Consider the following 14,491-nt stretch of genomic DNA (forward strand, 5'->3'; position numbering starts at 1 on the left):
GACGAGTATTCTTCTCAAGTGAGATTTGGGTTTTGTTAAAAAGATAAGTGTTGAACAAGGTAAAAGAAGGTTAATAAAGAATTTGTATTTAGCCATGGTTTGATCATGGTAAGCTGTATCTTTCCAAGTCTGGTGAAAACAGAGGTCACACATCAACCAAGGAATGTAGGTGTTTGCTATTTTAAAGTTTTTTTAGAGAAAAGAAAAATGATTAATTAAATTACAACCATTAGACAAAATTACTTGTTCAAGATTGACGAGCACTCAATGTTGAGAGAGTGAAACAGTTGCAGATTAAAAAGGAATAAAGGTCTCAGCCATTAGAGTTCCTGATAACACCATTTGGATCCCGCCATGTGGAATACATCTGTGAGAACAAATTTATAAATCACCACAGAATTTTGTTGCACCCCAAAGTGCAAACGGATATTCCTCTCATTCCAGACCATCCATCATGAGGTGATGATTCGACTCCTCTGAATGAAAGACGAGTGCCTTCCACCAGCAGTGAAAGCTAGTCCAAGGAGAAGGCTATGACCCTGGGAGTCCTAATGCATCACAATGGACATCAAGAGATCTTGTGCAAGGCAGAAAGGTGGAGTTGGGTTTTGAGACGAAGCTCAGTGCCAATCTTTGTATTTGGAAAGCATAGTACTTGAGAGTGTAGTGTTTAAAAGCCATTGATGAAGCGTCAATGTGAGAATCACCACTCACAAAGATGTGCGACATAGCAAGCTGTAAATTTTTTTTTGAAGTTGGAGGTTGTCCAATCCTCATGAGCAGCATTTGGTACATGACCCAAGCAAGGTAGAGGAGTCCTAATGCACCATGATGGATATAACTTACAGCAAGCTCTAAATATAGGTTGGAAGTATGAGCCCTCCGAGAAAAGATGTAACCCATGTCAAACATGTTTTCCACACAAGTATTACTTGCTTAGGAGGAGAGAGAGAGAGAGAGAGAGAGAGAGAGAGAGAGAGAGAGAGGTGTTAAGAAAACTTTAATATTATTTTATCTATAAAATGAGAATATTAACCCTTTATTTATAAAATTGAAGGCTTGGAGTCCAATCTTAAATTAAGTGTGATTTTATAAAAGAATCTTATCAAAAATAAAAAAAACTAAACAAGTGAGAAGCTCTTAAAAACCAATTTTTATCACGACTCATACACTAATTAAATTTTTTTAAGCAATTAAAAAAACAATTAAGACTAGCTAATTAATAACTAATTAGTTTCAAGAAAAATTTAAGAAGCTTCGGAAAGTGGGGGACTTCCTATGCTGATCTCCTGATTCAGGCACTGTCATGTGACCCTTATTGGTATTTTTTCTAGTATGAATAAGTGTTCATTGACTTTTTTTATACGTGAAAATGATACATCAACTGTCAAATCACTTTCTTGGGTCCAATCTTAAGCTTGGACAACCCTCACCGCCTTTAGAGAAAAAAACGTGTAGATCTTCCAGCTCGAATCTGAATCATCTTCTTAAATTTCCAAAAAGTTGAAGAAGGTCTTCACTTCTGGTATTCCAGCTCTAATCTGATGCTCGTCTGAACGAAGTGATCAGTGATGACATTGATCAACTGATCATCCTCCAGCACCTGCCCTCCCATTTTTGATGAATGGAATCTTGTTTATCCCAAATCTTTAGGAGGCTGTTTGATGAAAAAAAAACGGGGTGTTTTGGTCTTTCCATTTTAACCGTGGGAACACCGCTCCCCAACTGCGCCTAATATGCACACACTCACACTCCGGAGAAAGTTGCAACCTAACTAAGTCCGATCTACTTTTAGGTCTGAATTAAGTTTAGACTCGTTTCCTTAAAATTCATCGTATCTGGATTCAAAACTACTACGACCCGACCTGCTCCCGAACCGTTTACTCGGCTAGTCCGTTCAAAAGATTGGGGACGAGTTGTGGCATCAAGTGGGTTCATCAGAATCCCAATGATGCAACACAAGTACACAACCCAGACTTGAATGGACTCGTACCAGTTCCCAGAATCGTGTTGAAACCCGATCCGAAGGCCAGTGCCATTGGACGGAGTGCGTGTCACATTTTTAGGGCATCTTCGGTAGCCAGCTCGAGTTCAGTAACGTACTCGACACGGCCAACTCCGTTCGAATCGACGTTTCCTTTGCCCTCAAAACCGTCCCTGAAGAAATTAACGTTATTCTCATTCTAAAAAGGCCCTCTTTGGGTTGAAAGCGGCATTGATTTGAGCCCTAATCCAACCAGAAGTTGAACACCCTCCACAGTCACAGAGAGAGAGAGAGAGAGGGCTAAACCCTCCCTTATCATCTCCCTCCATCCGCGAGCACGCTCTCTGCAACAACAAGGTTCCGGCGGGTGGCGGCGGCCAGAGGTACCCCTCTTTCTCTGTCTCTCTTTCTCTAAAATTGTTTGGATGGTTGGGAAAAGGAGATCTCCGCTTCCAAGAGGAGAATTCCAGGAATAGAAATAAAAGCAGAAGAAAATCTCACAATTTGGGGCGATCTTCCATTGGTTTTTTCAACGGAAGATGTATTGGACGGAGGGAATTGGTATGGTTGGTTTCGTATAGGTGTTGCAGCCGCATGCCCACTTGCATGTGCGGCCACTCAAACATGTCGGTCAACCCGTTCCTTCTTGTCCTCTTTTCCCTCGCTGTCGAGACAAGATACGATTTACACATTTATATGAATGTGATGGAGCACACAACTCCGAAGCACGAGCACTTCTTCGATTGCTTTGGGTTTTCTGTAGCAAGTTAAGTAGTGACCGCAACTGCGCTCGATTGCACTGGACTTGGGTCCAACAACAATGCCCTCCCTCTTATCTAAACATGGAGAGAGTACCATCGTCAGCCCGTTGGTTCGCGCTCGCCCATTGGTGTAAATCTTGTGCCTAAGGGGAGCAATGTCAGGACTTTTACGAAATAAAGCTAGAACTAGCTTGGTCCAGCTGATCTTTATTAATTAGGGCCTTTACAATGCTAGGCGCATGCTAGAACAAGCTTAGGTGAATCAACCTAATGTGATCCTAGGTGTAAACTGAATGATTTTGCAGAGTTCAGAGCATAAAACTCACATTTTAAAATAAGATAGTATTGGAACTGAGTAAATTTTGATCTTTTTCAGAATGCAAGGATTGAGGTTCACAAAGGATTTGATCAGATTATCTCCTTCATATTGAATGTGGGATATCTCGGCTATGACCAGTCTAGAACAAGGTTAATGCAGTCAGACTCCAAATTCTGGTGGCAAATATATTTCCTTTTAAGTTATGTATGACCACAAAAAAGGTATCGTCTTAATACATGTCATAACGAATCGTATCCTTACACTAATAAATTCTGTTCCATGAATCCAATAATGTTGCTTTTAGGCGTGATTGTATATGTTATTGGATGAAAACATACTGATGATGGAAGCGCTAGGTTGTCTAAAGGTATTAGAGTGCTTCTGCAACATACCATTCTACCACTAAATGCAGCCTGCTTATTTAGCTTATACCAACCGACAGAGGAATTCTCCTGGAAGATAAAATTTTGCAGATGCGCCCCACATCCTAAAGTATGTCACTATATGTGCGCTAAAGTTAAAGTGATGAATTTGACATATGAGCTCAAACCATTCTTAGTGATCAGAAAAGATGTAAAAGCATGTGTGACTAGACCATGCAAGAGTTCTGAAAAAAGTCAGGAAATAAATTGCGTACATGATTCATGCGTTCAGGTTTGTGTCAGGATAATAGGTGTGTGGTGTCATTCGTTATTTGACCAGTCTGACAATCGAGAGGTATCATAATCTTGTGAAATCCTTCCTTTCAAATGAAAAAGAAAATCTTGTGAAATTCTAAGCAATAGTTTATTTTTTAGAGGGAAAGTGAACTTTCATTAAAAGTAGAAACAAACGTGACAAGGTGTTACCACTAAACAGGATAGATAAATAAAAATTTGTTATCATGCTGCACAAGCTTGTATTGGCTGAGTATTGTGGGTCTTCTGGCTCCAGTTGCCTTTTGTAGTAGGGATTTTGATGCCACTAAGGTCATCAAATGGAAAATTATTTTTCTGTTTTAGCTTCATTATGTGGAGAACATTTTTGTTACTCATACAAAATCATTGGAGTCCTTGATATATTTTATGGAGCTTAGTCTTCTAGCAACCAGGCTACTCTATTTATCACCAACAAGACATTGATCTGGGGCAATCTGGTAAGAGAATGACCTACATGAAAAATAAACAGTGATATCTAAAGGGGGAGAGAGATACTCAAGTCAAATGGAAACCTTCAATTGAATTCTACTGAACAAAACGGTAATACACTGTCAGTATGCTTAGTTCATTTGCCTAAAATGCGATTTAACTCGATGGCCAATGCACCCGTATTTCTTATAATATAGTAAAATGTCAAACCCCATAACCAACAGACCTGATGCATTCTCCATGCACCTGGACTGATGGCTTGCCCCACAACCAAGAGATACAATCTTCTGATGCACCTGGACATGTATTTTGTTCACCAGCTGACCATAAGTGGTCCGAAATTGGTTGAATGTGTTTCAACCAATTTCTGCATTACTAGTCTGAGTGTGTGATTGTTTCCATAGCTTCTTGTGACTCTGTTATTCCTAGCCTGATTTTCTCTTTCATTTGATTTTTTTTCCTTTTTCCTTTATCAATAGAAAGATTAAGCAAAAGGGGCCTATTGATTCTTAATATGTTAAACTCCAGCAAAAGGGTCAGATATTCGACCCTACAAGCGAATAGCCTCTGCTGCGGCTTCACCGCCGACGCCGGTGAACCCTGTCAAACCCTCGCCGAACCCCCTGCGCCAGTGTCTCCCACTGCGCCGTCCACCGTGCCTTTCCCCTGTGCACTCGCCGATGACCCTCGCCGGAGAACCCTGTGCACTCGCCGCCGACCCTCGTCGACAGTCTCGCAGACAGTCCTCTTCTACCGACAACCCTCAGTCGACCCCCCTCTCCCCCTCGCCCCCATCTTCCTCGATTCGCCGAACCCCCTGCGCCGGTGTCTCCCCCTACGATATCTTTCGGCAAAACCCCGTTCGACACTCGCCGACGACCCTCGCCGGAGAACCCACGATGTCGTCTCCCACAGGTGCATCTGGTCAGGGATTGACTCGATATGCAGAGTGGCGTCTCAAGAAGTAGGCCTCTCTCGTTCTAGAGTTTGCTTGAGCCCTCTGTTTCAACAGATCGTTCTTTTTGGTTTTCCCATCTATACTGGGGCTTGGGGCCTGGCAGATCAGAAAGAGGCCTCTTCCCTCACAATTGGGGCTTTTCCTGCACGGTGGGTTTCGGCCTCTTCGCTCACGATTGGAGCTTTTCCTGCATGGTGGTTTCTGGCCTCTTTCCTCACGATTGGAGGGTTAGAAAGAGGCCTCTTCCTTCCTTCAAGATTGGGGCTTTTCCTGCACGGTGGTTTCCGGCCTCTTCCCTCACGTTTGGGGCATTTTCCTACACGGTGGTTTCTTTCTATGTTGTTTTGTTTTTTTTCAGGAAACACCGGCCACTGTTCGTAGGAGAACCCTACACGATCTTCGGTTTCCAGGCACTGTTGAGGCCTCTAGGTATGCTTTCCTCACACAAATAAGATTTATCTGATTTGATCATTATGCTGCATTTCCGTTTTGGTTATGATTCATCATCAAGGGTTTTTTATGTGTAAATCCTTTTTCTCTTTCAGTTCGGTCCCAAGCCCTAATATAGGAGGAGGGTTGCGGTAGGCCAGTGACAACCAGCATAAAAACTTAGTCACACCCTTTGAATATGAACCAATATGAGAATTTCGTTGGGGCGTTCCCTACTGAGCGACGCGCTGTACTCTATAGACCGGGAGGCAGTGATAAATGGCCAAGGGTTGTTAGGTCATCGCCCAGGCGCGCCGGGTCACATCGGTGCCCGAGTGTGGTGTCAAATAGGCAAGGGTTCACTCACTTTGTTGGACGGGTGAAGGTAAAGACGATAGTTCAAGACCATAAAATTAGGTTAGCCACTTGGAACATAGGGTCTTTAACTGGTAAGTTGGTAGAGTTAGTAGATGTTATGTGTAGGAGAAAGATTGATATTTTATGTTTACAAGAGACCAAATGGGTAGGTGAGAAGGCAAAAGTGATAGACCCTTGGGGATATAAGATTTGGTATACAGGAATAAATAGGAATAGGAATGGAGTAAGGATTGTTATTAGTCGTGAGTTTATAGATAATGTAGTTGAGGTCCGTAGGAAGGGTGATAGGATTTTACTTATTAAATTAGTATTAGGTACAGATATCATTAATATTATTAGTGTTTATGCACCTCAAGTAGGTTTAGATGATTCCATTAAGTGTCAATTTTAGGAAGATTTAGACAGAGTAGTACAAGGGATATCTTGTGTAGATAAGATTTTCATCGGCGGTGGCCTTAATGGACATGTAGGCATTAGTAGGGATGGATTTAAGAGTATCCATGGGGGCTATGGTATAGGAGAAAGAAACAAAAGTGGAGAAAGGATTTTAGATTTTGGTTTGTCCTATGATATGATTTTAGCCAACACTTGATTTAGGAAGAGGGAGTCTCACCTAGTAACATTTAAAAGTGGGGTTAATACGAGTCAGGTAGATTTTTTCGTACTTAAAAAGTGAGTTAGGGGTTGTTGCATCGATTGTAAGGTTATACCAGGAGAAAGTGTAGCTACACAACATAGAGTCTTAATTTTATATCTTAGAATTAGAAAATGCCGCAAAAGGGATAGACATAAGATAGATCCTAGAATTAAGTGGTGGGCACTGAAAGAAGCTAAACAAGGGATGTTTGTAGAGCAAGTAGTTAAGGAAGCTGATTGGTGTCTCGAGGAGGATTCAGAATCAATGTGAAATAAGATAGCGGGTTGCATGAGAAATGTGGCTAAGGAGGTATTGGGTGAGTTTAAAGGCGGTGCACTGCTAGGTAATGATACATCACGGTGGAACGAGGATGTCAAATTAGCTATTAAGGTTAAAAGAGAGTGTTATAGAAATCTAAGTAAAAGTCATGATAATGAGAATTTTGAAAAGTATATGATAGCAAAGAAGGAAGCTAAGAAAGTAGTTCGAAACGCGATGGATAAGGTATATAAGGAGGTTTATGACAAGTTGAATACCAAAGAGGGAGAGAAAGATATTTATAGGCTTGCAAAGATGAGAGATAGGAAATCGAGGGATCTGGGTGAAATGAAATGGGGATCTTCGAAACACGAGCTTAGATTCACAAGGGCAAGTGTCAAGAATGACAATAAACCATAACCCTTAAAAAGGGTATAACTGGAAACAAAATAAAAATAAAAATGTATTCTTTATTGATATGAAAAACCAATTGCTTAATAAGCATTGAAATGAAATACAACAGGGGCTGCGCCCCTTTATATACACAATTGAAAGAGGACTCAATAGAGCTGTTGGACACAATCCAACAGCTCTATTTAGAGTTGTTGGAATGTATCAGTCCAACAGCTCTATTGCTAGTCAAGTCTGGACAGGACTTGACTAGCAACCGTCATTTTAGTTCAAACTGAACTAGATGACATAAAGACAAAAAATAAGAATAAAGGAAAAAAATTACAGAAAAGAAAGAAATGAAAATTGTATATATATAATAATAATATAATATTATTATATATATCTATATATATGTACAATTTTACATTTTAACACTCTCCCTCAAACTTACGGTACAATGAGCGAAAGTTTGTCTAAAAGAAAGTGAAATCGGGGAGCAGCGAGAGGCTTTGTAAAGAAGTCTGCTAACTGATATTCTGAAGTGACATATGGCAGATCAATTATCCCGTGTAGATATTCCTCTCTGACGTAGTGACAATCCATTTCGATGTGTTTGGTGTATTCGTGAAATGTTCTGTTACTGGCAATGTAGATCGCACTTTTGTTGTCACAACACATTTGTGAAGCCTTTGTTGCTTCAGCTCCCATGTCAGCAAGCAGTCGTCGGAGCCAAACTACTTCCATGGTCGTGGTTGCCATGACTCTGTATTCAGCTTCGGTGGATGAGAGAGATACCTTCTGCTACTTTTTACACCTCCACGAGATTAATGATTCTCCTAAAAAGACACAAAAGCCAGTGGTTGAGTGTCTGTTATTGGGATCACCTCCCCAATCAGCATCAATATATGCAATTAAATCAAGAGAAGAGGATGAAGATAAGAAAAGTCCTCGTGAAAGAGAGGATTTGATGTATCTGATAATACGCATGACTGCTCCCATATGAACAGAAGTAGGAGCATGTTGAAATTGACTTGCTGTGTGAACATCATGTGTTATATCTGGTCTGGTAATGAATAGATAGGAAAATGCCCCGACAAGCTGTCTGTAAGGAGTAGGGTCTGCAAAAAGTTCTCCATCATCAATCTTCATTTTAACATTAACAACTTCTGGAGTGTCAACTTTCTTATCATCAGTAATACCAGACCTGAAAACAATATCAAAAACAAATTTAGTCTGAGATAATAAATATCCTCTAGGAGAATAAGCAACTTCAATGCCTAAAAAATATCTCAACAAGCCCAAATCAGTCATTTCAAAATGAGATTTAAGAAGTGTTTTAATTGTTTCAACTCCCTGTTTATCGCTTCCGGTGATGATCATATCATCCACATAGAGAAGAAGCACAATGATCCCTGCATCAGAATTCTTAATAAACAAAGCTGTGTCAGTTAAACAGAATTGAAAACCAATATCAATCATAACACGACTAAACCTATCATACCAAGCTTTTGGTGCTTGTTTAAGTCCATAAAGAGCTTTTTCTAAGCAAAGGACTTTACCCTTAGGAATACTTAGACCAGGAGGGGGTTTCATGTATACTTCTTCAACTAGCTTTCCATTTAAAAAAATATTTTTGACATCCATTTGAAAAATAGACCATTTTTTGATAGAAGCTAAGGCAATTAAGGTTCGGACAGTAGTCATACGAGCCACCGGAGCAAAGGTTTCTTCATAATCAATCCCATATTCTTGGGCATAACCTTTGGCTACTAAACGGGCTTTATATCTTTCAAGAGTACCATCACTCTCGGTTTTAATTTTATAAACCCATCGACATCCTATAGTTTTCTTTCCTGGAGGAAGATCTTGAATATTCCATGTAAAAGCCTTTTCAAGTGCATCTAATTCAGTTTTCATGGCTTCTATCCATTTGATATCATTTTTTGCTTGAAAATATGTGGATGGTTCTTCATATGAGTGAATTAATGCAATAACTGCCCTATATGTGGGTGAAAAAGACTCGTATGATACAAACTTTCCTGGAGGCCTCGAGACTCTGGATGATTGTCTAGTTGGAATGTTAGAATATTTTTCAAGTGCACATGGAGGATTAGACTCTTGTCGCCTGGAATATTGAATACTAGTATCTCTATGAACTTCTTCATTTTCAACATTAAGATCAATAATTCTTTGATCATCATCAAAGCTACAGTCAAGGTCATATTCATCAGATGTTGATGTTAGATCTAGCAAAAAGGAGTACTCAGTGACGTCTTTTAATTTTCTAAAATCAAAGAAGCTCTCCTTTTCAAGAAAGGAAACATTTCTAGACACATATAGTTTATTATTTTTGAAGTCAAAACATCTATAACCTTTCTGGTTTTCAGCATATCCTAAAAAGGCACAGGGAATCGCACGAGGAGAAAGTTTATCATTTTTGTCAGTAAATATGAAACATTTGCACCCAAATATTCTTAGTCTAGAGTAGTCTGGAGAAATGTTCATAAGTTTTTCAATGAGAGTGATATTTTGTAACGAAGAAGATGGCATCCTATTAATGAGATAGGTGGAAGTTAAGGCAGCTTCTGCCCAAAAGTCTTTCGGGACTTGATTTGCTATTAATAAAGTCCTAGTGGTTTCTATAATATGACGATGTTTTCGTTCTGCCAGTCTATTTTGTTGAGGTGTATAAGGACAAGATCTTTGATGTGTGATGCCATGCAATTTAAGATAATTTTGAAAATCTGTGGATAAAAACTCTCCCCTTGAATCCGTGCGAAAAATAGTAATATCATTTTGAAACTTGTTTTTAACCATATTATGAAAAGTTTGAAAGTATGAAAATACTTCAGACTTATGTTTGAGAAAGTACATCCACGTATATCGGGAGAAATCATCGACAAAAATAACATAGTAAACAAATCCTCCTTTAGAAATTTCTGGTGCAGGACCCCAAACATCCGAGTGTATTAATTCAAGTGGTCTTGAAGAGAAAAAGGTTCTGTTCTAAAATGGTAATCTTTTCATTTTGCCGAGAATACAATCTTTACAATCAAATGATTCAGAGTTACAAAATTTTCCTAGATTTGGAAAATGTTGGATTTTGGCTATATGTGGGTGACCAAGTCTTTTATGCCACAGTTCCAACTCTATTTTTTGAATATTATAACAAAAAGCTTTCTTCGACATTTCCAAAAAATCCATGTAATAGAGTCCTCCTTCTCTATGGCCTTCTCCAATCAGCTTGCCTGACTGGCGATCCTGTACCCAACAACCATGAGAAGAAAAAGAAATATTGCACCCATAATCAGAAATTTGAGATACAGATAAAAGATTTAAATTTAATTTGGGAACATGTCTAATTTCTGGAATAAAAAATTTCTTTGTTTTATAAATTTTTTCAAAATTTCCTATTCATTCTATTTCAAGAGAAGTCCCATCAGCAGTAAAGACCTTTGATACACTTATTTTATTTTTAACACATTTGGATAGACTTTGATTATTTGGGGTCATATGAAAAGATGCACTAGAGTCAAGGAGCCAAGAAATTTTACCTAGATCAGAAAAAGATGAGGCTGCTGTGCCAGTTGAAACTTCAGATGAGAAAGATGCACCTTTGATGAGAGGCTGAAGAATCTCCATTAGTTGGGCCATGAAAACTGGTGCATCCTGATCTTTAGGCTCCGATCCAGCAATTGCAGCTCTTTTTTCTCTCAGCTCCTTAAGTTTGGGACATTGTGGCCTGTAGTGTCCCGGTTCATGACAGTGATGACAAATAACTTTCTTCTTATCATAGTCACCATTTTGTTGGTTAAAGTGAGGAGGCCTATATGATCGAACATGATTCCCTGGTCTAGACACGGCTAAAACGGAATCATCTTCAGATTTTAAAGAACCTTTCCGGAGACGATTTTCTTCTATTGTTAACTCTTTAATAGTTTCAACAATAGAAAAAATTTTTCCCCGGTGAAGTAGGGCCGATTTAGTGGTTTCAAATTTCGGCCTTAATCCAGTGATAAACTGGTAAAAATGTTCAGCATCGAGTTGTTTCTGACGAAGCTCGATGTCTTCGGCACAATGCCACTTTGGTTCTAAAAGGGAAAGTTCTTCCCAAAGTTCGGACAACCCATTGCAATATTCACGAATAGTTTTGTCTCCTTGTGTCATCATTCGAACTTTTTCTTGGAGGTTGCACACGTGTGCAATATCTTTAAGGGAATACATATTCTTAAGGTATTCCTATGCCTTATCGGCATGATCAAATTTGGCAAGACTTCGAGCATTTTTTAATGTCAACGCTATTGATAAGCCATGACATTATCTTCGCATGAGATATTCTCCATTCTTTTCATTTCTTCTCGTATGAGGCAATAGCCTTGATTTTCTCTTCTTCCGATAGAGGGACCTCTTTATCTCTCTCCTTTTTAGTAAGAGATAACTTAGGTTCCGAATCGGAACCATCCACAATCCCCCATAGGCCTTTTCCCCATATATGGTGCTTCATGATTGAAGCCCATGTTACATAGTTCGTATCGCTTAGTTTCATAGGCATGATGGTGATTTTATCATTGTCATCCATCGATTACAAGGAGAGAGAGAATAGGGATAGAAGAGAAACAAGAAGGAAAATGAAAAAGAAAGAAGAAAAAAACAATACAACAAGATGTGAAATCTTCCCCAATGAAGTGATAAAACACTTCTCTTCAAGTGGCAAACACTTTTGCAAACGGGCACGGAAACCGAGGCAACTTTTCCTCAAGATTTAGTACTTTCGCAGCTCTGATACCATGAAATGAAATGGGGATCTTCGAAACACGAGCTTAGATTCACAAGGGAAAGTGTCAAGAATGACACTAAAGCATAACCCTTAAAAAGGGTATAACTGGAAACAAAATAAAAAAAAATGTATTCTTTATTGATATGAAAAATCAATTGCTTAAGAAGCATTGAAATGAAATACAAGAAGTGTTGCACCCCTTTATATACACGGCTGAAAGAGGACTTAATAGAGCTGTTGGAATGTGTCAGTCCAACCGCTCTTAATAGAGCTGTTGGACTGTGTCAGTCCAACAACTCTATTGCTAGTCAAGTCTGGACATGACTTGACTAGCAACCATCATTCTAGTTCAAACTGAACTAGATGACATAAAGACAAAAAATAAAAATAAAGGAAAAAAATTACAGAAAAGAAAGAAATGAAAATTGTATTTATATATATATATATAGTTTTACATTTTAACACTGGGTATGGTTAGATGCATCAAAGATGAAACTCAAAGGGTTTTAGTCAAAGATGAGGAGATTAAGGAGAGATGAAAAGATTATTTTGATAAGCTTTTTAATGTAAGTCATGCTCAGGATCTTGAAGACTTCTCCATTCCTTCTCATGAAATGAATCGTGACTTTATGCGCAAGATTCAAAAGAAAGAAATTGCAGAGGCTTTAAAGAAAATGAAATCAAGAAAGTCAGTGGTCCAGATGGTATACCTATCGAGGCTTGAAAATGCTTGGGTGATAATAATTTAGAATCGTCGACAAATCATTTTAACAAGATTTGGCGGACAAATAAGACTCCTAAGGAGTGGAGGAAGAGTACTTTGGTGCCTCTATATAAGAATAAGGGTGACATACAAGATTGCACAAACTATCGTGGTATAAAACTCATGAGTCATACTATGAAACTTTGGGAGAGGGTGATTGAGCATAGGTTGAGGAAGGTTGTCATGATATCGGAGAATCAATTTGGTTTTATGCTTGGAAGATCAACTATGGAAGCTATACATCTTCTTAGACAAATTATTGAGAGATATAGAGAGAGGAACAAAGATTTGCATATGGTTTTTATTGATTTAGAAAAGGCATACGATAACGTACCTAGGGATGTTCTTTGGTGGACAATGATGAAGAAAGGTGTTTCTCTCAAGTACATTAGTATAATTAAAGATATGTACGAATGAGTGGTAACCAATGTCCGCACTTGTGGAGGGGGTGACAAACAATTTTCCTATAACAGTTGGGTTACATCAAGGATCTACATTAAGCCCTTTCCTATTTTCTATAGTGATGGATGAGCTTACGAAATCAATTCAAGAAAATGTGCCGTGGTGTATGTTGTTTGCTGATGATATTGTTTTGATTGATGAGTCTAGAGCTGGGGTTAATGCTAAGTTAGAATTATGGAGACAGACATTGGAAGCAAGAGGTTTTACGTTGAGTAAGAGTAAGACAAAATATATGGAATGTCAGTTTAGTAAGCAACACAGTAGTGATGAGAGTATAGTGAAGCTTGGCGAGCGAGAAATATTGGTGGATGACTGTCTCAAATGTTTGGGATCTATCATTCGAAATGATGGAGATGTAAACCATAGGATAAAGGTTGTGTGGATGAAATGGAAAAGTGCAATTGGAGTGTTGTGCGATCGTAGAATGCCATTGCGGTTGAAGGAAAAGTTTTATAGGACGACAATTAGGCCCGCTTTATTATATGGTACGGAATGCTGGGCTACCAAGAGACATCATATTCAAAAAATGAGTATAGCTGAGATGCGTATGCTTCGATGGATGTGTGGAAATACAATAAAAGCTAAAATTCGAAACGAGGAGATACATAAGAAGGTAGGCGTTGCATCCATTGAAAATAAGATGAGAGAAAATCGTTTACGGTGGTTTGGACATATTCGGCTAAGGCCTAATGATGCTCCAGTTAGAAGGATGGACAAATGGAAAAATATATTAGTCAAAAGAGGTCGAGGTAGGCCTAAGAAGACTTGGATGGAGATGATAGGAAAGGATATGAATGCTTTGAACCTCACCGAGGACATGGCATTCGATAGAAATGATTGGAGGAGAAGGATTCATGTGGAGGACCCAGAATGATTTTCTTTTTTGGTTCATATCGCCGACCCCAATTGTTTTGGGATGAAGGCGTAGTTGTTGTTGTTGTGTTTTCTCAGCCCATTAAGACTGCATTTATAACTGTTAATAAAGGCTGAATTTTCTCTCAGGCAAAAAAAAGGAAAAAGAAAGTTCCAGTCAAAGGCAAATAATTGCTGATCGTAGCTCTTACTCCAGGTCTTATATATAAATATAAATATGAATATAAATATGAATATAAATATGAATATAAATATGAATATAAATATGAATATAAATATTTATATTTATGGTAAGGGATGTGTTGAGCATGGTCAAGATATTGAGAATCGACTCTTGGATTGTATTATTTTTGACATAAAAATACAATCTTA

At 38.7% G+C, this 14,491-nt stretch overlaps 1 protein-coding gene across 7 annotated transcripts in view; it reads left to right on the forward strand.

The window, feature by feature from the left end:
• The first annotated feature begins 2,200 nt into the window (after positions 1-2,200).
• The window catches only part of LOC149812083 (polyadenylate-binding protein-interacting protein 3-like), a 70,847-nt gene continuing 58,556 nt past the window's right edge, over positions 2,201-14,491 (forward strand). For 2 of the 7 annotated variants that reach the window (XM_089993743.1, XM_089993737.1), the window contains exons 1-2: positions 2,263-2,367; positions 5,508-5,578. The gene's annotated coding sequence lies outside the window, so the exon portion shown is untranslated. Of the gene's footprint in view, positions 2,368-3,121; positions 3,286-5,507; positions 5,579-14,491 lie in introns of all 7 variants that reach the window. The other 5 variants (XM_089993738.1, XM_089993742.1, XM_089993739.1 and 2 more) reach the window with 4 other exon arrangements.

Source organism: Nuphar pumila, chromosome 17, assembly GCF_984573655.1.
Source record: "Nuphar pumila chromosome 17, dmNupPumi1.hap1.1, whole genome shotgun sequence".
Lineage (NCBI taxonomy): Eukaryota > Viridiplantae > Streptophyta > Magnoliopsida > Nymphaeales > Nymphaeaceae > Nuphar > Nuphar pumila.